General features: G+C 32.7%; 1 pseudogene; it reads left to right on the forward strand.

Moving 5' to 3' along the window:
- Positions 1-9509: 9509 nt before the first annotated feature.
- Positions 9510-25342, forward strand: LOC148606996 (uncharacterized; annotated as a pseudogene).
- The last annotated feature ends 512 nt before the right edge of the window (positions 25343-25854 follow it).

Below are 25854 nucleotides of genomic sequence, written 5' to 3' on the forward strand. Positions count from 1 at the left end.
AACAATGGGAGGGTCCGTTTATTCGTAAGCTGGAAGCGTTAGTTTAAACGCACGATAGAAGCATTCGTTTATTTTTGTATATTAATTATTTCCCTTATTAAACTGTTATTTTTATATTTTTTTGCTATATTGTTTTGTATTTTCATTAATTCAAATTTCGATTTTACCTTTCTTATTATTATTATTTTTCTGAACGATTAAAGTGTGAAGAAAAGCAAATAAAATGAATATAATTTAGATCCCGAAAGTAAACAAAAAATGACCATCGATAGTAGGAGTAGTGGGGTGTACATACCTCTCTGAAAACTTACAAATAAGTTTGGTTTCCCTTGTGGTTATGTAATTAAAAAAATCACCCAAGGTAATTATTCTGTTTTACCACTTTAGTTTGGTTTATTCCTGACTACTAGACCGTGAATACCAAAAGGGGTGTACAATTAAACGGAGGAAAACTTAAGTCGGTAATGATAAAACCGAGTAGACCGAATTTGAGACAAAAGTTAAACACGTCGAATTTAAAATCGTTAATCGGCAATGAAGTTTTATGAATGTGTAGCAAATGTGTATTTTTATTGGAACATTTATATATCAAAAATGTTCTTAGCATTGAAAAAAATAAAGTTCATTCAAACAAGTGATTATTACTTACTACACGGGAATTGTTTCCAAACACTTTTATTAAACTATGCCAAACGCAACATTAATTTTTCTTTAACGCTGGTCATCATTTCGATCAAAATATAAGTATTTTGACCTGCAACATGTAAACACATTAACGCACCACCTAAGTAAGCCGTTTGGAGTACAAGTTATGTTGAATATAATTTTATAGGCTCAAAAATATATATGTATATGATCGATTTAGAAATGACCTCGCAGAATATGACAGTTTGAAGGTCCTTAAAACAGCTAATTGATAAAAAATATATTACACAAATAGCAAAAGTTTTATTTAAACGTACAAAAATGAATGTGCATAAAAACCATATTATCACAAGTTATCTGAAAAAAGAAAAAAAAACAACAAAACAAAACAAAACAGAACAAAAAACAAAACAAAACAAAAAAAAAGAAAGGAAAAGCAAAATACAAAAACAAAAACACAACAAGAAAATAACAAAACAAAACAAAAGAAAGCCATGCATTATGAGGTATATAGATTGAAAATATTCCATAACATTTCAGCATATATCAATGTGTTAAAATACTGCACATAATGACATTCTTTTGTATGTATATGCGTGTATTAGATTTTATTTTACTTTACAAAAGCCAAGATAACAACACATCATTCGTTATTTTTTTCTTGTTTGGATGATCAATCCTTTTTTAAATTTAAAATTGAGTATCAACTAATACTAAGTTTACGTTTAACATATCGAATGTTGTTCTTTAAGCTGATATTATCAATGAGACTTTTTACATCGTGTGCGTACACCTGTCTTATGCCCTGGCACGTTTGATTTTTCTCATCTCTGTAAAAATTCTTATTATTACCTATCAAATACCCTAGTGAATCATTCCTACAGGCTCTATAGTGGTTAATGACGGCGTCATTTGGATTCGCTGTTATTCTGGAGAAAAATATAAACCAAAATACCATATCATCAGGAGACAAAAACATTACTTTTCTCATCAACAAATTACCAAAAATAATTAAGAAAAATCTTCGAAACGATCGATTTGTATTGGATAAGCGACTTCTTTTTTACTCGATATTTCTACGTAAAACTGTTTGATTTAATTATTACAGTTATTTGCTTTAATCACATTAAATATTCGATCGAAAGATTAGCTCAAGCAATCATATAAACTTACTGTTTGTAAATATTATGTGGTGTGACTTCATGGATTATCATAGTTCCCAACCGTACACGAGTAGGCATTAAAATATTTTTTGTTCTATCTATGGTAGCAACTGATCCATAGATATGCTGTCCAATGTAGAACTCACTCGAAGCGTTCGTTTTTCCCCAGTCTGTCACATGATTTTTCACAAGAAATCTAATTGCACCTATGTTTTTCTTGAATGCTGAGTCCTACAATGTAAAATATCATAATGAAGATAAAATTGTGGATCGTTAGACGATAATCCCGTTGTTGTTTTGAACACATCGGCTGTTTTGAAATTTCACGTTATAGTAATCGAACATAAAATTTAACTCCTAATATTTTCGCATAATCATGTTTGGAAAAAGTAAAATATACATTCAACAGTATATTCAAAAAGGAAAGAAGTTCAGAAATTTCAGATGTCATCCGTACACACTATAAGTGCATGTAAAACATATAATGAACAATTATCACAGAAGATAATAAATCTGACACATTTGTTGGTTTACCAAGGTTTACAATATTTGTTAATTCATATCACGGTGCCTAGAACGAGTTCAGTTAAGGAGGTAGACTTAGGATAAGGGACACAATTCTTAAAAATCATTGGATTTTTTGTATTCAGCATTTAACATCAATCTTATGTAAGCATCAAGTTAACTTGGATTCATTTTAGTCTGCTTCAAATGAAAGCTTGAGAGGCTTTGGTAAAACTGAATATGAATATCACTGATTTCATGAGTAATGTCCCTTACCCTAGGTCTACCTCCTTAAGACAGATCTTCCCATCATTAAGGGTTCAGTCTCAATAGGTTTGGTGCATCACGACCTGGTGCAGTAGAAAGCAAGGCAAATACAAGAAATCAAAACAAATGTATCCTTGTAAGTCATGGTGGAATACCTGATTTAAAAATAAACCACACTGAAATCTTTTGAAAACCCAAACCCAAATAAACGCCGTAAAACCTGTGCAAATCAGTTTTCTGTGATACACTTGGAAACAAAATATATTTTCTCTTTGGTAATGTGAACACCTGTTTAATGGGAAGAAATATTGAAGTCAAAACTTGGGTTAAATTTTAATCAGATTTCACTACAGTAAGTGATAAGAATATGTGAAAACACTGTCTATTATGATACCTACCAAGTAAGATTTCAAGGAAAATCCAAATTTTTGTGGATTAGGAATAAGGTATTCATCTTTGTCCAGTAGTCCAACATACTGGTAGTCGTAGAAACGGGCTTGACATTGATGATGTAAAATTTGCTTGTCAGAAGTTTGGAAAAGACTTAGTTTGGTGATATCCCTCGGATACTTTTCTAAAAAGTATTTTAACAAAATGGTTGTAAAGCAAATGTTTACCATACAATACATTTCTGTTATTATCTGTTTTTAATTAACAAAAACAAATATCAGCATGATAGTTGTGCTATTTTTTTTTCTGAATGTTATTCATGTTTCGTGTTTTTTTCACATCTTTCTTGATTCATTCATGTTTAAGGTAATTCTAGGCGTTGCACTTACAAATGGAGAGTTATTGAATATTTAGCAAATTTTCCCATTTAATCAATCAAATGTATCTGACAATTATAGACCCGTGCAGGTCCGGGTGTCAAAAGAATAGGCCGGCAGCAGCGCTAAACTTGTCGTAAAAGGCGACTAAATAGTGCTCAGAACCCTAGCCGGGGGCTAGGGCGCTCCGCCCACAGAGCAACTGGGATGTGTGCCCCAGGTGGTGGAATGGAGTACTCCGGGCATGCTACATGCTGGGGTTGTCAGGCTATAATACGGAAAACCTGACCGCAAACCATAGTGGTGCACCGTGTTGGGAAAGATGCCACGTTCCTCGCACGTTAAAGAACCCTACTATGGTATTCTCCCGGAGTAGGAACCATAGGGCTCCGCCACAGGAGGCTAAATTGCCCGACCCTACCAATCTCTCCCTATTTCTAGTGGCAATCAAAATTTGTCGACCCCATTGTCCTTGTGTCACATCCCTTTTTTATTTCATCATCATTTCATGTTCAGTTTATCATTAATTTCATGTTCATCGTCTGAATATAGTGAAATATTGCTGCTCGGACGTTAAACCCCAACAAACAAAAAAAAACAAACAAACAAACTGACAATTATATGTTTGAACGATTTAAGACAGTTTGCCATATATATATATATGTACTCCTTGAAACGTTCACGTTTTCAATTTTTTAGCGTTCGTGCATCGTTTACTAAAAGGCACGATAGAGGTGTTCGTGTAATCGCAACCTAAAAAAATCCTTTAAACGCACAAAAGCATTCGTTTGTTTTTATACATTTATCATTTTCTTTATTCAACTGTTATTCTCGTATTTCTTGCTATCATTCTTTTTTGTATTTTCATTAGTTTTATTTTCTGTTTTTTTTCTTCATTTTGTTGCAATTATTATTATTTTTTATTGTTCATAGATCGTGCGTTTAACGCACATTGGGAGCGTTCGTTAACACACGATAGGAGTATTAATTTTAACGCACGATAGAGGCGTTCGTTCAGTGGATGTTTAGTGAGCGTTTAGCGTGCGTTTAGGTATCGTGCGTGCAGGATATCTAAACGTCTCTAGGAGTGTATGCAATACAAATGATGATTCCTTAGTAAACCTATTACTGAAGAGCTTACTTAATACTGATATTAGATATTAACATAGAATTTTCCAGCCTTTTCAAGGATTATTGCTGTTATATCCGGTTTTAATTTTCAAAGTTCAAGACTTTCAAGGAGACATTTATGCCTAGACCCACGACGGAAGAAGAGCTTTCTTGTTTTGTAATGATTGTGTATTGTTTTGTGTGCCAACAATACGAAGAATGCATATGTCTGATGTACAAGATAATAGTTCCAGTCTTTACCTTCTTCAGGCAAATCAAACCCCCTAATGACGATGGCAATACCCTCCGATTCGTAATATTCTAATACACGCATAGCTTCAACATTCGGCAAAAGAGTATTTGTCATTACTTTGTCGACTCCCAGCAGTTTATGAATTTCAAACCATTCTATCAAATGATTTGGATTATGATAACCATACGTAACTTGACTGCATAGTGCTAATCCGTGATTTTTACCAGTCTCGGGTCTGGAAACGGTCATAAAATGTTCCTCATTGTGTTTAAAAAGAGACCTCTTACTATCCTTATACTTCCTCAGACTTGACTCCGCCAATACTGTTATATACTTTAACGATGATGCACTATATTTGAAGGGACATATAAAGTCAGCAGAGCGTAAAGGTAAGTTTAAATGAAACACATTCTTTATTATTATAGATACACATGATTCAGTTGTGTTACTTAGCACAAAGCAGCAAACAAACCTATTATTCCTTGAATTGTTTTTCACCCAACCTGAAACATCTACAATGTAGTCAAAATTTTGATAAAATCGCTTGTCATTCTTGTTGGTATGGATAATAAACGCTGAAAACATATAGAATGTACCATCGATTGACTGAACGTGGCTTCCCTTTTTCTCGACATTTTTCCATTTCAACCTTGAAAACTTGAGATTTGATATAGTCAACTGATATATCATTAAAACGGAACTTCCAAATAACAGAAACAAGAACATTTTGTGGGCTGAAAACATGATTGTATCCTGTTAAGGTCTAATCTGAAATTGAAAAATAAAATATATTACACCAGATTGATAACTTGCAACAAAACCTCTTCAATCATTTCGATATCACAAATCAATATCCAATTAAGCGTAAGACACAACGAATTGTTGCATGATATTTATATTAGTAAGATACAAACGCAATGGCAAACTCTTTCATAGAAATTTTAAATTAAAACTTCTTTCAACAAACAGTCGCCGTAATGATAGAAAGTGAAGACAGACAGTTCGAATAATATATATATACAAATTAATAATAATAATAAAAAAACAAATAAACAAACAAAACTAAAAAAAAAAAAAAGAAATACTTCTATCAAACTTTGTATTAACAGATTCAATAGTAAATATACTTACAGTGGGTAAACAAAAACGTATTTTCAGCCACTTGTACTTTTCATTATTGAATGATTTAAACGTTATAACTGGCTATATAATATTTCCTACGATTTGATAGTTAAGAAACAAAAATGTATTTAAGGCTTATATAAATGAGTTTCAAAACAGGTATAACAATTTGTCAGGTAACAACGTGTACATGTGTTTCTGTGAAAATATTTCCCGATTGTTTCATTTTCTATCCCACAACGACAGAACAACACAGTTCATTTCAATATATATTGTCTTATTGATTTTGTGTAGTTTTTTTAAATATAAAAATGCAGGTCCGGGTACTTGGATTCAGACATAGGTTTCCACTTTAAATTTTGAGGCAGGATCGCTGTCTTTTTCTTAATTTTGAGCTGTTTTTTTTTGTTGTTCTGGAATTTTTTACATATCGGTAATTTATACTTAGATTGTATTTACTGGTAAAGCTTGAATCGTCAAACTGTTTTTATACAAGAAATTATTGGGTCAGTTTGAAATAAGCATGCATATGGATACTTTTTTGAAGGCCAATGAAATTACGTTTTCCCATAACGTTGCAACGACCGGAATATTTGTACTAGGAACCGTTTTTGTAAACAATATTTGTAAGCCGATACAAATGATAAGCAATATGTGCAGCAATACAGCAAACATCTTAAAAAATTATACGTCTGCTGTCCATCTTATGAAAAAGTCAAGATCTTAGGAATGTTTTGTAAACTAGTTAATATAAAGTTCCATTAAAAATAAAACTTTGAACATGTATAGTAACCAAATAACTGACACTGATTATTATCCTTTAGTCTACAAGTTCAAGCAAGTATATTATCATTTATTTAGTTACATTTTCACTTTTTATGAGCAACTCGGCGGGTGTTTCTCGAAAAGTAGAGGACGCTTACCCTACCGGTGCACCTGGTCCATGCTCCCAGTTTTCAGTGGAGTCCGAGTTGCTCATTTACTTTTGTTACTTTGTATGTATGATTTTAGTTACTTTATGCTCTTTGTTGTGTATGTCTGTTTTCCATGTCTGGTCTTTGTCCCTGGATTCATTCTTTTGATTACCGCTATAACCTTGGTTCCCTTGATTACTCTTTCACTACACACAGACACAGAAGTGACTTTATCTTCAGAAAAAATGACAAAAACATAAACAACTCACCATTAGATAATTAGATTCCTTGATTATAGAGCACACAAGATGCCAACAAACTAATCTTGTGATTTGTGAACCATCTCCGATATCGACGATGTTTGTTGAGCTATTGGCAAAATGCATAGACATATTTATGTAATTATTGACCTGCAATAGATAACGTAATAGAAACTAGGAAGTTTTGTAAAATGATTGTAATGGATGACCACAGGCAACTTTAATAAGAGCGATTGAATAAAAAAAAAAACAAAAAAAACAAGGTAGTGGAGATTCTATGAAAAAACAAGGTAGTGGAGATTCTATGAAAAAACAAGGTAGGAATATGGCAAATTTTGTTTTTATTTTTATATTTTCACCCATCTCATATCACAAATGCATCCTTCCTTGAAGTTGAAAGTTTGTTTTTGATAATCTTAAATGACTGAAGAGAAATAAGTTACATAGAATGTGTGAAAATCAATTGAAAACATTACCAATAAGGTTACAGACCACCAATTCAACCAATGAACATTCGGAACGTACGCAAAAATAGTCCTACGCAGAAATTACCCCTGTTCCTCATAGTGCTGTGAAAAAAGTTCTCATCTTATTTAAAAAATTTAAACAGTTTCTGAAAGGAAAAACATTTCTGTACATTTTATAGGTGCATTTTGCTTCTTATGATGTGAAGCCTAATCTCCATAATGATTTTTAAATATACCCCTATCTTGTGAAAACACTGGGATTTCCCATGCTATTTATAGACCCTTCACTTCCGGTGACCAGTACTGCACTGCAAGTCTGCTAACCCCACATGCCATTCTGAGGATTGTGAGCTGACATATGTAGAATCATGCTGATATATAGTCCTCTGCAGGTTAAAGTTAAGGTAAAGTCCAGAGAAGCCATTGAATATTGTGAAATTAGCATAGAAGCCTATGGAAAGTGGAATTAGTGGTTTTTAGCCATAATTTCTTGTATAAAAAACAGTTTGACGATTCAAGCTTTACCAGTAAATACAATCTAAGTATAAATTACCGATATGTAAAAAAATTCCAGAACAACAAAAAAAAAACAAAAAAAAAACAGCTCAAAATTTTAAGAAAAAGACAGCGATCCTGTCTCAAAATTTATAGTAGAAACCTATGTCTGAATCCAAGTACCCGGACCTGCATTTTTATATTTAAAAAAAACTACACAGAATCAATAAGACAATATTTATTGCAATGAACTGTGTTGTCCTGTCGTTGTGGGATAGAAAATGAAACAATCGGGAAATATTTTCACCGAAACACATGTACACGTAGTTACCTGACAAATTGTTATACCTGTTTTGAAACTCATTTATATAAGCCTTAAATACATTTTTGTTTCTTAACTATCAAATCGTAGGAAATATTATATAGCCAGTTATAACGTTTAAATCATTCAATAATGAAAAGAACAAGTGGCTGAAAATACGTTTTTTTCTGACCCACTGTAAGTATATTTACTATTGAATCTGTTAATACAAAGATTGATAGAAGTATTTCTTTTTTTTTAGTTTTGTTTGTTTATTTGTTTTTTTTTTATTATTAATTTGTTTATATATATATTATTCGAACTGTCTGTCTTCACTTTCTATCATTACGGCGACTGTTTGTTGAAAGAAGTTTTAATTTAAAATTTCTATGAAAGAGTTTGCCATTGCGTTTGTATCTTACTAATATAAATATCATGCAGCAATTCTTTGTATCTTACGCTTAATTGGATATTGATTTGTGATAACGAAATGATTGAAGAGGTTTTGTGCAAGTTTTCAATCTGGTGTAATATATTTTATTTTTCAATTTCAGATTAGACCTTAACAGGATACAATCATGTTTTCAGCCCACAAAATGTTCTTGTTTCTGTTATTTGGAAGTTCCGTTTTAATGATATATCAGTTGACTATATCAAATCTCAAGTTTTCAAGGTTGAAATGGAAAAATGTCGAGAAAAAGGGAAGCCACGTTCAGTCAATCGATGGTACATTCTATATGTTTTCAGCGTTTATTATCCATACCAACAAGAATGACAAGCGATTTTATCAAAATTTTGACTACATTGTAGATGTTTCAGATTGGGTGAAAAAACAATTCAAGGAATAATAGGTTTGTCTGCTGCTTTGTGCTAAGTAACACAACTGATTCATGTGTATCTATAATAATAAAGAATGTGTTTCATTTAAACTTACCTTTACGCTCTGCTGACTTTATATGTCCCTTCAAAATAGTGCATCATCGTTAAAGTATATAACAGTATTCGCGGAGTCAAGTCTGAGGAAGTATAAGGATAGTAAGAGGTCTCTTTTTAAACATAATGAGGAACATTTTATGACCGTTTCCAGACCCGAGACAGGCAAAAAGCACGGATTAGCACTAAGCAGTCAAGTTACGTATGGTTATCATAATCCAAATCATTTGATAGAATGGTTTGAAATTCATAAACTGCTGGGAGTCGACACAGTAATGACAAATACTCTTTTGCCGAATGTTGAAGCTATGCGTGTATTAGAATATTACGAATCGGAGGGTATTGCCATCGTCATTAGGGGGTTTGATTTGCCTGAAGAAGGTAAAGACTGGAACTATTATCTTGTACATCAGACATATGCATTCTTCGTATTGTTGGCACACAAAACAATACACAATCATTACAAAACAAGAAAGCTCTTCTTCCGTCGTGGGTCTAGGCATAAATATCTCCTTGAAAGTCTTCAACTTTGAAAATTACAACCGGATATAACAGCAATAATCCTTGAAAAGGCTGGAAAATTCTATGTTAATATCTAATATCAGTATTCAGTAAGCTCTTCAGTAATAGGTTTACTAAGGAATCATCATTTGTATTGCATACACTCCTAGAGACGTTTAGATTTCCTGCATGCACGATACCTTAACGCACCCTAAACGCTCACTAAACATCCACTGAACGAACGCCTCTATCGTGCGTTTAAATTAATACTCCTATCGTGTGTTAACGAACGCTCCCAATGTGCGTTAAACGCACGATCTATGAACAATAAAAAATAATAATAATTGCAACAAAACGAAGAAAAAAAAACAGAAAATAAAACTAATGAAAATACAAAAAAGAATGAAAGCAAGAAATACGAGAATAACAGTTGAATAAAGAAAATGATAAATGTATAAAAACAAACGAATGATTTTGTGCGTTTAAAGGAATTTTTTAGGTTGCGTTTACACGAACGCCTCTATCCTGCCTTTGAGTAAACGATGCACGAACGCTAAAAATTTGAAAACGTGAACGTTTCAAGGAGTATATATATATATATGGCAAACTGTCTTAAATCGTTCGAACATATAATTGTCAGTTTGTTTGTTTGTTTGTTTGTTTGTTTGTTTGTTGGAGTTTAACGTCTGAGCAGCAATATTTCACTATATTCAGACGATGAACATGAAATTAATGATAAAATGAACATGAAATGATGATGAAATGAAAAAGGGATGGGACAAAAGGACAATGGGGTCGACAAATTTTGATTGCCACTAGAAATAGGGAGAGATGGGTAGGGTCGGGCAATTTAGCCTCCTGTGGCGGAGCCCTATGGTTCCTACTCCGGGAGAATACCATAGTAGGGTTCTTTAACATGCGAGGAACGTGGCATCTTTCCCAACACGGTACACCACTATGGTTTGCGGTCAGGTTTTCCGTATCATAGCCTGACAACCCCAGCATGTAACACGCCCGGGGTACCCCATTCCACCACCTGGGGCACACATCCCAGTTACTCTGTGGGCGGAGCGCCTAACCCCCGGCTAGGGTTCTGAGCACTATTTAGTCGCCTTTTACGACAAGCTTAGCGCTGCTGCCGGCCTATTCTTTTGACATCCGTACCTGCACGGGTCTATAATTGTCAGATACATTTGATTGATTAAATGGGAAAATTTGCGAAATATTCGATAACTCTCCATTTGTAAGTGCAACGCCTAGAATTACCTTAAACATGAATGAATCAATAAAGATGTGAAAAAAAACATGAAACATGAATAACATTCAGAAAAAAAATAGCACAACTATCATGCTGATATTTGTTTTTGTCAATTAAAAACAGATAAGAACAGAAATGGATTGTATGGTAAACATTTCCTTTACAACCATTTTGTTAAAATACTTTTTAGAAAAGTATCCGAGGGATATCACCGAACTAAGTCTTTTCCAAACGTCTGACAAGCAAATTTTACATCATCAATGTCAAGCCCGTTTCTACGACTACCAGTATGTTGGACTACTGGACAAAGATGAATACCTTATTCCTAATCCACAAAAATTTGGATTTTCCTTGAAATCTTACTTGGTAGGTATCATAATAGACAGTGTTGTCACATATTCTTATCACTTACTATAGTGAAATCTGATTAAAATTTAACCCAAGTTTTGACTTCAATATTTCTTCCCATTAAACAGGTGTTCACATTACCAAAGAGAAAATATATTTTGTTTTCAAGTGTATCAAAGAAAACTGATTTGCTCAGGTTTTACGGCGTTTATTTGAGTTTGGGTTTTGAACAGGTTTCAGTGTGGTTTATTTTTATATCAGGTATTCCACCATGACTTACAAGGATAAATTTGTTTTGATTTCTTGTATTTGTCTTGCTTTCTACTGCACCAGGTCGTGATGCACCAAACCTATTGAGACTGAACCCTTAATGATGGGAAGATCTGTCTTAAGGAGGTAGACCTAGGGTAAGGGACATTACTCATGAAATCAGCGATATCTTGAATTCATATTCAGTTTTACCAAAGCCTCTCAAGCCTTCATTTGAAGCAGACTAAAATGAATCCAAGTTAACTTGATGCTTACATAAGATTGATGTTAAATGCTGAATACAAACATTCCAATGATTTTTAAGAGTTGTATCCCTTATCCTTGGTCTACCTCCTTAATTGAACTCGTTCTAGGCACCGTGATATGAATTAACAAATATTGTAAACATTGGTAAACCAACAAATGTGTCAGATTTATTATCTTCTGTGATAATTGTTCATTATATGATTTACATGGACTTATACTGTGTACGGATGTCATCTGACATTTCTGAACTTCTTTCCTCTTTGAAAATACTGTTGAATGTATATTTTACTTTTTCCAAACATGATTATGCGAAAATATTAGGAGTTAAATTTTATGTTCAATTACTATAATGTGAAAATTTGAAAACAGCCGACGCGTTCAAAACAACAACGGGATTATCGTCTAACGATCCACAATTTTATCTTCATTATGATATTTTACATTATAGGACTCAGCATTCAAGAAAAACATAGGTGCAATTAGATTTCTTGTGAAAAATCATGTGACAGACTGGGGAAAACGAACGCTTCGAGTGAGTTCTACATTGGACAGCATATCTATTGAGCAGTTGCTACCATAGATAGAACAAGAAATATTTTAATGCCTACTCGTGTACGGTTGGGAACTATGATAATCCATGAAGTCACACCACATAATATTTACAAATAGTAAGTTTATATGATTGCTTGAGCTACTCTTTCGATCGAATATTTAATGTGATTAAAGCAAATAACTGTAATAATTAAATCAAACAGTTTTACGTAGAAATATCGAGTAAAAAAGAAGTCGCTTATCCAATACAAATCGATCGTTTCGAAGATTTTTCTTAATTATTTTTGGTAATTTGTTGATGAGAAAAGTAATGTTTTTGTCTCCTGATGATATGGTATTTTGGTTTATATTTTTCTCCAGAATAACAGCGAATCCAAATGACGCCGTCATTAACCACTATAGAGCCTGTAGGAATGATTCACTAGGGTATTTGATAGGTAATAATAAGAAGTTTTACAGAGATGAGAAAAATCAAACGTGCCAGGACATAAGACAGGTGTACACACACGATGTAAAAAGTCTCATTGATAATATCAGCTTAAAGAACAACAATCGATATGTTAAACGTAAACTTAGTATTAGTTGATACTCAATTTTAAATTTAAAAAAGGATTGATCATCCAAACAAGAAAAAATAACGAATGATGTGTTGTTATCTTGGCTTTTGTAAAGTAAAATAAATTCTGTAAAGCAATTTTATATAAGCTGCTGACGACTTTCTTAAGTTTTTTGTATCTATTTTTTCGAACGCCGAAATCTAATACACGCTTATACATTCAAAAGAATGTCATTATGTGTAGTATTTTAACACATTAATATATGCTGAAATGTTATGGAATATTTTCATAATCTATATACCTCATAATGCATGGCTTTCTTTTGTTTGGTTATTTTCTTGTTTTGTTTTTGTTTTTGTTTTTTGCTTTTGCTTTTTTTTGTTTTGTTTTTGTTTTGTTTGTTTGTTTGTTTGTTTGTTTTTTGTTTTGTTTTGTTTTTCTTTTTTCAGATAACGTGTGATGATGTGGTTTTTATGCACATTCATTTTTGTACGTTTAAATAAAACTTTTGCTATTTGTGCAATATATTTTTTATCAATCAGCTGTTTTAAGGACCTTCAAACTGTCATATTCTGCGTGGTCATTACTAAATCGATCATATACATATATATTTTTGAGCCTATAAAATTATATTCAACTTAACTTGTACTCCAAACGGCTTACCTAGGTGGTGCGTTAATGTGTTTACATGTTGCAGGTCAAAATACTTACATTTTGATCGAAATGATGACCAGCGTTAAAGAAAAAATAATGTTGCGTTTGGCATAGTTTAATAAAAGTGTTTGGAAACAATTCCCGTGGAGTAAGTAATAATCACTTGTTTGAATGAACTTTATTTTTTTCAATGCTAAGAACATTTTTGATATATAAATGTTCCAATAAAAATACACATTTGCTACACATTCATATAACTTCATTGCCGATTAACGATTTTAAATTCGAGGTGTTTAACTTTTGTCTCAAATTCGGTCTACTCGGTTTTATCATCACCGACTTAAGTTTTCCGCCGTTTAATTGTACACCCCTTTTGGTATTCACGGTCTAGTATTCAGGAATAAACCAAACTAAAGTGGTGTTAAGGCTAGAAACCACTAATTCCACTTCCTATAGGCTTCTATGCTAATTTCACAGTATTAAATGGCTTCTCTGGACTTTACCTTAACTTTAACCTGCAGAGGACTATATATCAGCATGATTCTACATATGTCAGCTCACAATCCTCAGAATGGCATGTGGGGTTAGCAGACTTGCAATGCAGTACTGGTCACCGGAAGTGAAGGGTCTATAAATAGCATGGGAAATCCCAGTGTTTTCACAAGATAGGAGTATATTTAGAAACCATTATGGAGATTAGGCTTCACATCACAAGAAGCAAAATGCACCTATAAAATGTACAGAAATGTTTTTCCTTTCAGAAACTGTTTAAATTTTTAAAATAAGATGAGAACTTTTTTCACAGCACTATGAGGAACAGGGGTAATTTCTGCGTAGGACTATTTTTGCGTACGTTCCAGATGCTCATTGGTTGAATTGGTGGTCTGTACCCTAAAACAGAATCATTACCTTGGGTGATTTTTTAATTACATTACCACAAGGGAAACCAAACTTATTCGTAAGTTTTCAGAGAGGTATGTACACCCCACTACTCCTACTATCGATCGTCATTTTTTGTTTACTTTCGGGATCTAAATTATATTCATTTTGTTTGCTTTTCTTCACACTTTAATCCTTTAGAAAAATAATAATAAGAAGAAAGGTAAAATCGAAATTTGAATTAATGAAAATCCAAAAAAAATATAGCAAAAAATATACAAATAACAGTTTAATAAGGGAAATAATTAATGTACAAAAATAAATGAATGCTTCTATCGTGCGTTTAAACTTACGCTTCCAGCTTACGAATAAACGGACCCTCCCATTGTTCGTTTAAACGAATCCTCCCGTCGTACTGTGCGTTTAAACGAACGCTCCGAGCGTGCGTTTACACGATCGCTTCTTACCTGTGTTTGTAGTGATTTTTAAACGTTTAAATGTGTAAACGCACTGACGTTGCGTACGTTGTTTGTGTTACATTCGACTGAACCGGGGCTGGTTACGAAAACTTAAATGTTGCTATTGGAATGTGGAGTTGTCAAAGGCAATATAAATATTGAAATGTTCGAAATTGGGTATTGTTGTAGTATTATAGTCATAAATATTTAAAAGATGAAATTAGTTGTGGAGGGAATGCACAATTCGATCACAAGAACGTCCATCTTCATATGTGGACAGGTAACATTAAGAAATGCTTGCTTTCCAATTCACCAATGTATCTAAGTTGTTTCTAGGCGTATTTTGATAAAATGTTTAGAAAGACATTATTATCAAACAACTAATATGTCAGATGTCATATTCTTTTATCCAAATACTGGCAATGAATTGAAAGCAAGTTGACCATTAAATGAGAATCGAGAGTCTTCCAAGAGTTTTATGTTTATTCATGTATCTTAAAATAAGTTATTTCTGAATTGCAAATTTGCAATGATGACAATAAGCAGATTTCCTCTGTCCTATCTAACAAAAAATAGATATCGTTTCTGAATATTTCAATTTCTTGGAGCTATATCTCTTGTCATAGTTTGTAGGGCTGCACATGCAAATATTTATCCCTTGTGCAGTCTTGATATGCACAGGTATTCCATTTTTCTGGTGAAAGTTCCAGTGACATTTTTAGCAAATTATAGTACATGAATTTATAAGGCATGAACTGCATTCAAATTCAACCTTTCAACTTAAATTCTCAACTATCTTTTTTTCATTTATATCTTTATTCCCCCAGTCCAAGATTTCCACACTGAATTACCCAACTTACAAGGAAACAGGCCAACAATACAAATGTGTTGGAATATACAGTCTACTGTCTTTATAAACCAATAAATTAATTGTAAATTTACTAATTGTTAATGTCTTCAAATTTCTCATTATAAATAAATATATCCATAATCCAGCCAATCAAGTGGGTCATGACTGGTGTCCTTTTTAGCTGAGACAAGTATACTGCCAATGAATAAACCATACATGTATACATATTTGTTTTTTACATGTATGTGTAAAATATATTTTATGGTTTCATGTTTGATCTTAAGATTACATGTGTTTCAGGTCTGTTTGTCTGAAATGATATATGATGATGAAAGTTGTGTTTTGGAGAACTTTTTCACCGGAAACTAGCTGCTGTAAAATAGTTCATTGGTAAGGCTATGTAAAATATAACTTTGTTGACAAGTAACTTTTACACATGATCACTTGTATTAACAGACAAAAATGCAGAAATTATGTTTGCTATTGCTATCATTTTAACATTTTTTATTTAAGCTACAATTGTATGCAGTGACAAAATATCATAATGAACACTCATGCAATAAGACAACGGCGTAACAAAAGAACTTTATACATCCTCAACATGTATTAAGTAAAAAAATATGTAAGAAAGGATATGGTGAACATGATCATGATAGAAAATAAAAAAAAGTCGGCTTTGCCCCAGAATCCCCTCATTATTATTTAAAAAATGTTCATACTAGTCATGAAAAAGTAGCATTTTTGCCTCCTTGTAACCCTCCCTAAAACACAGCCATTAATAATAGTGTAAGTATATAGTTCCATGGTTTCCAATTTCAATTATCAATATTTATAAAAAATATCTTCACATCACGGTGTCTAAAATTCTGATTTAGACAACTGCCGTAATTACAAAAACCATCTAGAACCAAAATGGCCACCACAGCTGTATTGATTAATAAAAATTGAAAGAGACTTAATATACTTTGTTTTTTTCCATAGATATAAAACCTCTTTTTTATATGTATCTAGTAGGTCTAATTTAATTAATATCAAGGTGAATTTGTGATGCAAAAAATATTTGAAACTTGATAGTCAATAAAGACTAACTATATATATGTGTATATCCAAGGGACATGTATCGGTCCTGTCTCGTTATGTATTTCAGAAAATGTGTACATATATTTTGCTTACAATGAAATCAAAGTTTCTTCATACATAATTCAGAAGAAAGATGTTGAAATGTGAAAATATATGAAATGTAGTTTCTTGTTAATTTGAAGGCCAAGTATTTTGTATCATTACTTATAAATAACTCATTTATTTAAAAGGTACAATATGTTGATTCAGAGTTTGGTACCTCTAGTATGGACAGCCAAGAGTTCAGTCAGTCAACAGATGCTTCAGTGGTTAACATTGAAAGATTGGAACAATTAAATAAGTTTTTACCAACTGCAGGTTCTAGCCCAGTTAAATGTCTACAGAATCAATTTAATGACTCTAGTGAAAGAACTACAAGAAGATATATTCAAAAGGCAAAATCATGTGCAAATCTGATGTTTGATACCATATGCCCAGGTGAAGGTGAAATTTTAGCAGAGGCTGTATATCCAACAACAAGTCAAACCACTTTTCATATATCTGATCCTATGATAGTTGCCCTGACAGACTCCCATAACAAGGCTCAGACATGGACATTAAGAAGACAGCTATTGTCAATCATATCCAAAGATAAAAACTTTGATGAAGTATGTGAACTCATACCAGGTCTAACCAGATATGAATATCATATGTCAAGACATCATGGAGATTCAGAAGATGTATGCCAAATTCAATAAAGGATGTAAGGAGGAAAAAATCGATGTAGGAATTTTGGAAAACTTTATTGACTTTATTACATCAAGCCACAGCATTAAAGATCTTCCCTTTGGAGAAAAAACATTAAAGCTATCTACTGGGAAAATTATAAAAACTCCTAATGTTACACGATATATATAAGAGCATCTAGTATTATTCAGCAATACTTTCAGTACTGTGATGAAGAAAATTGTCAGCCACTCGGTAAGAAATAATATGAAATGTTACAGAGAAGTTAAGCATGCATGCACCATGTCTTTTTTGTCCCCTGCCGCTTCGCGGTCACACCTATGTACATTAAAACTGATTTCAAGGTAAGATTTCTTTATGTGCTAACAAAAATAGTGATATAAAGGGAATGTAGATTGATGACTATTAAAAAGTGAAGAATGGAATACTTAACATACATACTTAATACTTCACATAAAAATTAACATATACCTGTGTAAAAGCCATCTGTGGAATGGGGGTCATACATATTAAGCTGTATAAGGCCACATCAAGTAAATTTGTAAATTCTCATCCAGTAAAATAAGTACTATCTTTAAAAAAGATAGTCGACTCAGTATTTTTTTCTTTTTACTAATAATTTTCGTCATTTTATTCAAGAAAATAACACATGACACGCAATTTCGATACAGTTTTTTTTAACGCCATTAAGTTATCAGTATTTGGCCAATCGGGAAACAGAATTGTTATCAGGTGACTTGCGTTTCCGTAGAAGAGCATCCTTAAGGTCAAAGGGTAAAAAGCGAAACTAAACCATGGGAGGATTTTTTTTTATTTTTCCAAGACTTGTAAAATCTTATTTCGTGCTGACTTATTCGTTGAATAACTCCTGGAAATGTATACTTTTGGTTGTTTGTTCCAAGCCATAGATTTATTTCTTCAATTCCCCTTATAATGCGACTAACAACTAAAACCATCCTGAGATCTGCCGAAAAATATCAAGATATTCTGTAAACATAAACCACGTTACTCATTTCTGGACCGGAAGTCTTTGGTATTGTGAATAAGTAGAGTTGTGACAGATACGAACCTAAAAGAAATCCTGAAAAAAATCAAAAATAAAAAAAAAAAAAATTGGGGCGGATTTAAACTTACATGTATACTATGCCTTTTGATACATGCACTATAGGTACATATAACAGAAGAAAATCCTGTACCAGATTACTGCGTTGCCTTTTCACTGAGTGACAAAGATTCGTGCTTTCGAAAAAATTGTGTGACAACTAAAGCTCAGAAGGACTTTTAAGTCAGGCCTGTGATTAACACATCCATACATTCTGGATAAACAGTGTTTAATTCTTATAATTCTAAACCCATACTATCTGAATTATATTAATTATTTCATTCTTGTGTTAGCTCATTCAAGGAAATTGACACCCAAAATTGACAGATGGTAACCACAGACGGATCCGGGTGGAGGGGGGATTTGCAAAAATGAAAATAGCGAATTTTTGTGTGTAGATGCGAGCAAAATCTTTTTTTAGGGGGGTGCGGCCCGGGCCTCCCATTAAACTGATTCTCTAGATCTTTCACAGGTGACTGTCACCTGCGAGGTCGTTAAGGGTAAACGATCAATTATAATGCACAAATTAGGCTACATGTTTATATGCTACATGTAATTAGATTGGAATTATTGGCATTTAAAATGAAGTCACGTTTCTTGGGCAATTTTAGGTTGCTCTCCTATATCAAAATCCCGTAGAAGCTAGGGTATAATAACATGTAGCTTAATAATGGATGCAGCATGTTTTGTTCTGTTTTAGGTGGAAACAAAGACCGGGCTAGAACAGGATCGCTGAGTAGTATGAAAGAGGATGAGTGTCTTATATTGCAGACTTGGCCATGAAATTTCTGCCTCCTCGATATAGGGCCAGACCGATTGGTTTGCCGCCCAAAGAGGTTTAAATTTATAACCGTTTGCTATCGTAAGGTAGACACTGAAATGAGAAGTTTTACATATGTTCATTCCAACATCTCAGTATGCACTGACTACATCAGCGGTTTTGTTTGACGTAGCCAAAGACATTCATAGTTCTCATTCTGAAATCCAGATGTTCCATTTTTGGTTTGATAATGCTGGCTGTTACAAGTCTACAAAAACTATTTTGTCCCTTTATCAACAACTGAGAGACAAACGTGTATCATATGACTTCTGTGAAGCACACGATGGGAAGTGGCTTTGATAAAGAGATATGTGAATGAAGGAAACGATGTTCTTTCTGCAAAACAGATGAAGCAGGTAAGTTATTGGCAGTTACATGTATTAAAGTTAAAAAGCAAATACATGTTTATTGTAAGTGACTATTATATGATGATATGTTTTGTTTTGTTTTTTATATGCTTTATAAATTCATTCATGATGTATACATACACAATATACTTTCTTTGCATAAGAATATTTGAATAAATTTCCTGGTAATAACTGACATTTCAAAAGAAATACTACTATAACAACACCCCTGAAATGAAGTTGGGGTGGGATATAAATGAATCAACCGTCTGTCTGTTTGTTGGTGGGTTAGTTTTCCCAAATTTCTAGTAAGCACAACTTCTGAACCGCTCAGAGAATTTTAATGAAATTTTATTAGAAAGTAGGGCATCACGTATAAATATGCGTGATGGAATATAATTACTGTCCAAGTACTTGAAAGGAAGATGATATAACTTATATAGTATGATAAAGTATATAGAATAATACGGCGAAAAATCTAATACATGGTGAATCATCCTAGGATATTTATACCAGCATGAAGGCCTCTATTGTGATAAAGGTTAGCTCTGTGTGTTTGATATGAATGGGTCAAACATATTACACTTTATCAGATATTAGAAACAAGTGTTTTTACTTCTAGATATAAGTGTTTATATACTCTATTGATGCCTTTCTTTAATTACAGGCGATTGACTGTAAACAGTTTAATGAAAAGACCTACAAGGTGAAAGTTGTGGATGTAGTTTTTGATCTTGGAAAAACGGCTACAACTGTGAAACCAATCCCATCTATATCAATGTACAACAATTTCAGGTTCAGCAATAGTGGAGTAACTGTATGGAAAGCCTTCAGCATTAGAGAAGGTAGGGAAATACATAAACCTATGAAGACAACATTTGAAAAAAAACTTTCAATTGGATGAAATTATCTTTACAATAATGCCTACAAAAATCTCGCTTGGTTGAAGTTTTAGGATGACTCAATTAAATTTATTGCCCTTGAAAAGTGAAAGGTGAACAATTTAGGGAGCCTTTACTTTGAATGTATCATTCAAGTGGATGTTACGATATTGTTTCATTATCGCACCTGTTTGAAAAGGGGGAGGTATATAGTGACCATGATGTCCAGTCCTTTGTGCGTCTCCAGTTCTATTCAGCGATCCCTCTAAAATTACAGAGTGGACTTTCATAAAACTTTTACTTATTCTTTGTTACATGATGAATTATTTTTTTTCCATCTGAATGACATTTTGGGATTCCTGTTGAAAAACATAGACTTTGTCATTGGTTGACATAGGGGGGATAACTTCAGTATCAATTGGTTGATCTTCATGAAATTTTGTAACAAAGTTCTAAAACAAAATAGAAAGGTTGGTATTAATTTTATGGGTTATCAACTGTTTTAGAATTAGGGGCCCAAAACATGCATTTCATAAATTTTTTACTGTATAACTAGTTAAAGCATGGAAATGTCAATAATACTTTTCCACAATGTTATAGACCACTACCGTTAGACTGGGATTGTTTTTGGGGGGTTAAGACTTGAAAATTTTAGAAATTAGGGCCAGAAACGTCTTTTTTCTTGATGTCCAGACAATAACGTGTCTATTAGTGAATGTATTTCTTTGAAATTGTTGTACAAGGTGTAATTCCACTGAATGTCATAAGTGTATTAAGCTGCACCCTGTAACGCATTTTATTCTAATTAATAATACTATGTTTTATGTATATTACCATAGCATATAATCATTGACTAAGATCTTCAAAGGAGATAATCTAACTTATGGGTTTTACATCTGAAATTTTATAGGAAAGTTTTGTATTATACGTAGATGTGCATGAAGGAATATAATTACTGTCAGGGGACCCTAAAGGCAGATACAAATGTAATTTAAGGTTTTTACATTTACTCAATTAAAGGTGGAATATTCTGTGTGAGCTTTCTCGCAGAATCTCTAGTCATATTTAACCCTTTCAGTGCCACGTCACATTTTTCATTTTTTTCTCTTCAGTGCCACGGGTTGTTTTTTTACTTTCAAATATCTGTTCAGTGACGTTAACAATGAACTAACGTCACAAAGCGATATCAGGTAAATGGCATTTTCACCACAGGTGCTTGCTCCCTTTCACATATTTAGCCCAAATGAACGTGATATATACTAGTCAGGCTAAATATTTAAGAGTGGGAGCGAATATCTGCGTTTTCACACAGAAGGCACTTATCGATTATAGAAGGCACTTGGAAACATAATTGCAAGATACGGTAGCGAAAAGATATTTTCATTGTTACTTGTTTCCGGTAGTCGCATTTAATTGGTTGAAGTCCAAGAAAAAGAGTCATACACACGACTAGAATGAGTAACATAAAACCAACGGACAAGGAAAAAAAAACCTAAGAAGGCACACAGAAAAAAACTTAAATATATTTAAAAAAAGAAATAAACTTAGTAACACGTTTTCCGCTAAAATGAACTTGGAACCAGTGTAAATAAAATCCTCGGTTAGTAATTCCGTTTCTCCATACAGGCACGGAGTCTTCAAACAGCTTTCGAGACAGTTTGCAACCTTCAGCACTGCTGGAGTAAGGTCGTCTAAAATAGCTAATATTGTATTTTAATTTATGTTATTGAAAAAATGAACGTCTGTCAAAATGATGTTATATACACATGTACACTATATTTCCAAGTCAACGTCCAAAACCATATAGTTTCCACATATTCGCTTAAGGCATGGGACACTCCTGCGTGTTCAAACTCCAAAACATTATAAACAAATTACGTATTTTTTTTTGTTTTTATGAATACGAAACAAAGATTTATTTACTTTCGTAATCAGCATGAATATATACATATTCATTCTAATTTGACCCTCTCATTTCACATTACAAGTTCTAAATGTCCATTTATCAAAATCAAATTTTCATTAATAAGACAAAAGAGCACTTGTGTGATCGTGAAGAAGGAGGCAAATAAAAGTCAAAGTCGTAAATATGATCGTGAACACATTTCAAAACATTTTGTCAGTACTAAAAGTATTTTTTACTAATCTACAACAACTGATTTCATTTTATAAATGAATATAAAAATGTCAGAATTCTTACAAACTACAATCAAACAAATGTATATATATATATATATGAAAGCTACTTTAAAAAAAACTCCTACATTCTGAATACAATTTTGCCTGAGCTTATACAAGGAAAATACCGAATGAAAGTAAAGAAAATCAAATGAAAATTGCAATTGAGTGTTGTCATGGAAATGTTCTTGTTTTGGCATCAGCAAGCGGACACCAAGCGTAAATGACCAGTTGTCAATGAGTGATTCTGAAGGGGACGAATTGTCCGACACAAACAGCAATGAATGGGACATAGGTTTGGAGACCGAAGTTGACAGCAGCGACGAATTAAGACGAAGTATGATATTCCAGTTGCAGAACCTTTACAACCATAGGTGCGAGTTCTCCCACAAGAAAATGTTGACTATGTTGGACATCAGAACTTCGCTAAAGAAACAGGACCAAAAAATAAATAAAAGTTCAATATGTTGCGGTCATATTATACTGCGCCCGGTGAAGCTCTTTTTGTTCCTTTTTTTCTATTATGAATAATATCCATTATAGAACTGCATGACCGTGTTTTAAGCAGCTTTCTTATAGGATTTACATATTTGAAAATTTCACAATATTTGATATAAGTAATTTACGCAAAAAATCAACTATAGATTTGTTTTCTACTTAAAATTTATTCCGAGCAATTAATATATTAAAATGCGTTGCATCTATTAGAATGCCGCATCTACTATCTACAGAAACTATTTCTAACTCAAAATAAAACCCAGGCCCTTCTCGAAAAGAAAATGGTTTGTGTCTTTAATGCCCTCTCATTAAATAATTTTGACCGCTCTTTAATTTATTTATCGAGAATTACATGTACAATGTTATGGTTGAAATTGTTGATACGCGCAATAATTGTTTAATTGCGCTGTAATTTATTTGTTGTGGGGTTCAAACAATTATAGGAAGTGTAATGATTTAAAAAGCGGTGCAGTTGTTTGGATAAATGTTCTGTACAGAGACAAATAATGCACACCGTGAAAAATTGTAAATACGATTCAGGGGTGGGTCCAGGTAAAGGCGTAATGAGCGAGTGCCACCTCCCCCTTTTCAAGGCAAAAAAGACCAAACAAAACAATTATTTGTAATCTACTACATATTTTTTTGAATATTAGTCATATTCATTAAACATGTCATAATCTGCTTTCCGTTTTTACTGATTCTCATAATTACGCTTCCTCTAGATAAAATAAGTTAGCTGCTGATCAGTCAGGACATGTGAATATTTTCCAGGTATTCTAGGGAATTTTGTAAATAATTTTTGGGATTGAGAAAAATATCTTATGGGGCGTGCACCTATTGTTTATTAAGTTGACACACCCATCGATTCCACAAATATAAGCAATTATTATTCATTATAATTAAACTTCATCAAATAATCCAGATACATAGTCTATTTCTTATTTGGCGTGATTTTCGTTCTACAAGGAAGCACCAACAATGACGTTACGTCACAATAAATACTAAAACATCAAATGAAAAAAACAAGTAGCCTAAATCATATTGTTTTTTTTACTGAGTAAATTAAGCTGTCCCTTGCAACATATTTAGACAAACACAACTTTTAATATTAACACAGTCACATATAGAGTAATAGTTACTTCCGATTTTGATACTGATCATATCATGTAGAGTATGTCAGAGTTGAGATGTCCCGTATGGATATTGTCAGTTTAAAAATGAAAGTAACTGTTACCCTGTTCATTGGTAATCTTATTATAATTATATCCCCTCTGAGTGATAGGAGGTATATTGTTTTATCCTTGTCTTTGTGTCCGTAACACCCTTTTCTGTCAACAACTACTAATTACACCGGCTTGAAGTTTTAGCACATTCTTTCTGTAGGTATGTTTTATGGTGAGATAATTTTCAGGAAAAATTGACAACTTCCTGTTTACCGAGTATTTTGTTTATTTGCAAGAAGGTTCTTTGACTCAATACTGAGCAAACATAAAATCCTCACATCATACTGTAAAACAAAACCAAGATATACTAGAATAGCTTCAAAATTCATAAAAAAGGCATTTATTTTTAAATAAATGAAAAATGTGTCGTCATGTTCAAAATCATAAATTAAACAATCGATGATAAACATATCCATATATTTTGTTTTCAAAGTGATTTCTGATCTTCAAAATCAAAATTGTCTATTTCAAATGATATTCCACCATTAAAAATAATAATCATGTTCTGAAAAAATGTTACAGGGTAAATTATCTGAAATCACCCATGCATGAAGCACAACCGGATTTGCACCTTTGCCTTAATGAGACCATCTTTGTAGCTATTCCAGTATAGAGTATGTCAAAGAAGATCTATTATTGTAGCTAAAGCTGACCTTAAACCACAAGACCAGATAGAAGAAAATGTGCAGTTGTTTTTACGTGGTCTTATTTAATTATGTAATATATAGTAGTAGCCAAGCATTGCTTTCTCTAACTTCACCCAATACTTTTGCTCAAAATATTACATGTATGGCACATGAAAATATGTTCCAGTTTTGATATAAAGTAAACCATGCAATGCAAAAAACAAAACAAAACAAGACAAAAACAAACATTATTCAAATCATCGATATATTTATTACTTTATTCCATTTTAATAGCTATTTATAGCCCGGCAATTCAAACTGACAATATTAAATCATATTGTACTCGACTTAGTGAAATTAAATCGGCATGTTAACATTGAGCATGTATTTGTTCAACTGTTTTGTTGATACTGCATTATAACTTTAACTTATACAAATGGGGTATGACGCTTTTTTCGAAATACCTTCCCCTGAAAATTTATTTTATTTAAAAAGCCAATTTTAAACGAAGGCTATGGGATATTTGATTTCACATACTAGAGGCAGTAGCACTTCTGGATCTATTAAGTCAAAGATTAAAAATATACTTCTGTTTCCGC

The sequence above is a fragment of the Perna viridis genome, chromosome 9, assembly GCF_037379345.1.
Source record: "Perna viridis isolate PV_CMFRI_1.1 ecotype Kerala chromosome 9, ASM3737934v1, whole genome shotgun sequence".
Classification (NCBI taxonomy): domain Eukaryota; kingdom Metazoa; phylum Mollusca; class Bivalvia; order Mytilida; family Mytilidae; genus Perna; species Perna viridis.